The sequence below is a fragment of the Capsella rubella genome, unplaced genomic scaffold (genome assembly GCF_000375325.1).
Source record: "Capsella rubella cultivar Monte Gargano unplaced genomic scaffold, Caprub1_0 scaffold_4, whole genome shotgun sequence".
Classification (NCBI taxonomy): domain Eukaryota; kingdom Viridiplantae; phylum Streptophyta; class Magnoliopsida; order Brassicales; family Brassicaceae; genus Capsella; species Capsella rubella.
The window spans coordinates 3,713,578-3,716,197 of record NW_006238920.1 but is presented as its reverse complement, the minus strand read 5'-3'; the positions used below and the strand labels follow the sequence as shown (position 1 = coordinate 3,716,197).

The following is a 2,620-nucleotide window of genomic DNA, read 5'->3' as shown; positions in this document are numbered from 1 at the left end:
GATGAAGTTAGATTCACTTATGTTAGACCTAATTGAAGGCGACATACTAGGGAAGACTATTGCTGGTGAGTATTTTTAAAATATGTTTGCATTAATTTATGTGTTATACTCCTCATAATGATTAATATGTTTGTCTTCCTAATGCAACGATGTACACCATTGAATTCCAGAAGAGAGGACTCCCACATGCCCATATACTCTTATTCATGGATCCGAGTTGTAAATTACCAACTGCTGATGATATTGATAAAAAATATCAGCAGAGATTCCAGATCAAACAGTAGATCCAGAGCTGTATGACGTTGTTAAGGACTGCATGATTCACAGACCTTGCGGCCCGGCAAATACGAGTTCACCATGTTTGGTTGACGGTAAATGTTCCAAGTTTTATCCAAAGGAGTTTTACGATATCACCACAGTTGGTAAAGATGGATACCCTATCTATAGAAGGCGAGAATCACCACACTATGTGGAGAAGTCTAGGTTCAAGTGTGATAATAGATACGTGGTACCTTATAACCGTTTACTTTCCTTGCGTTATCGAGCTCACATAAATGTGGAGTGGTGCAACCAGTCGGGTTCTATAAAGTACTTATTTAAGTACATAAAAAAAGGACAAGATTGGTGGTAGAGTCTACTCAACAGCCTTTCGGGTCTATTCCCGAAAGTGTCACAAGAACTGGTCAAGGGGTGAGCTCAGCAGATACTAATGCAGAAGCAAAGAAAAAAATGAAATCAAAGACTACTTCGACTGCAGGTCTGTCTTCTTTTTTATAAATAATCATTTTTGCATTTTTTTTTAAACATTGATTTCATTGCTTTTAACCTTTTCCGTAGATATGTATCTACATGAGAATCAGCATGGAGACTTTTCAAGTTCCCGATTCAATATAGGAGTATACCAGTTATGAAACTGCCATTTCACCCGCCAGGAAAACAGCCAGTGTTTTACAAAGAGAAGGAAAGTATCCAAGATGTTTTGGACAGAAGAGCAAATGTTGATTCTATGTTTATGGCCTATCTTAATCTCAATAAAGTGAACGCATTCGCCAGGAATTTTACTTATGGAGAAATACCAAAGTATTTTACTTGGGATGGGAAGCTTAAACAATATAAACAAAGGGAAAGAGGCTTCTCCATTGGAAGGATTAATTACGTTCCTCATAAAATGGAAGATGAATACTACATGAGGATTTTGCTTGGCATAGTACCTGGACCGACATCTGACGATGATATCAGAACATATAAACGATTTGTCTACGAGACATACAAGAAGGCATGTTTCGCTCGTGGGATCGTTGAAGATGATCAAGCTTATATTGACAGTCTTCTTGAAGGAAGCATTTGGTTTTTTGGAAAACAGCTACGCAACTACTTCACAATGATGCTTCTAGATGGTTGTTTATCGAGACCCGATAATGTTTGGGAACAGACGTGGGTTGTTTTGTCAGAAGATATCGAGACGCAGATGCGTGAGGATCTCAGTAATCCAGGTTTGGGTTGTTTTAAAACTAAAAGTTTACCTTATATGTTTACTGATTTATTGAAAATTTCGATTTTGTTAATTCAAAATTTTTTTAATTTACGGCTTTTTTTTGAAAAATTGCATACTTAACACTAACTGACGAAGAGAAGAAGAATTAAATCCTACAATTAATCAAAGAACTGGTGCTATGCAATGGTAGTACTCTTAAATCCATTACGGACATGCCGCAGCCTACAAACATGAGAGTAGATCATTCCAACAGGTTTATAACAGAGGAGTTAACCTATGATCGTGAGTACTTGAGGGGTAAGCATGATGAGTGGATTCAGAAGATGACTACTAATCAAAGATCAATTTATGATAAGATTATGGGTGCAGTTTTGGGGAAAAAAGGAGGCATATTCTTTGTCTACGGTTTTGGCGGCACAGGCAAAACATTTATGTGGAAAACTCTTTATGCCGCTGTGAGGTCTCGAGGTTTAATTGCTATTAATGTTGCATCGAGTGGTATTGCATCTTTGTTATTAGAAGGTGGTAGGACAACCCACTCCAGGTTTGCCATTCCTATTCATCTTGATGATTTCACCATGTGTAATATTAATCCGGCCTCAGATCTTGCAAAGATGCTTAGAGAAGCTTCATTGATTATATGGGATGAAGCACCTATGATGAGTAGGTACTGTTTCGAATCTCTTGATAGAAGTTTGTCAGATATTATGAGAGATGAGGATAATAAGCCTTTTGGTGGAAAGACGGTTGTGTTTGGTGGTGATTTCCGGCAAATACTCCCTGTAATCAATGGTGCTAGTAGGGCTGAAATAGTGTTAGCAGCATTGAATTCATCTTACCTATGAGAACACTGCAAATTTTTAACGTTGACAAAAACATGCGTCTATTGTCAAACGATCTTTCTGAAGATGATGCAAAAGAGATTAGAGAATTTTCAAAATGGATTCTAGCTGTTGGTGATGGTAAGGTATCTGAACCTAATGATGGAGAAGCTCTCATTGATATTCCTGAGGTCTTAATTATCAGATATGATGGTGAGCCCATAGACGCAATAAGCAGAGCAGATTACGGAGATTTATCTGAGTTGCAACATAAAACAGATTCAAAAAATTTTCAACAGAGAGC

The 2,620-nt window shown here is 37.5% G+C and overlaps 1 pseudogene; it reads left to right on the top strand.

Moving 5' to 3' along the window:
• Positions 1–2,620, top strand: part of LOC17889167 — a 4,951-nt pseudogene that overhangs the window by 1,856 nt on the left and 475 nt on the right.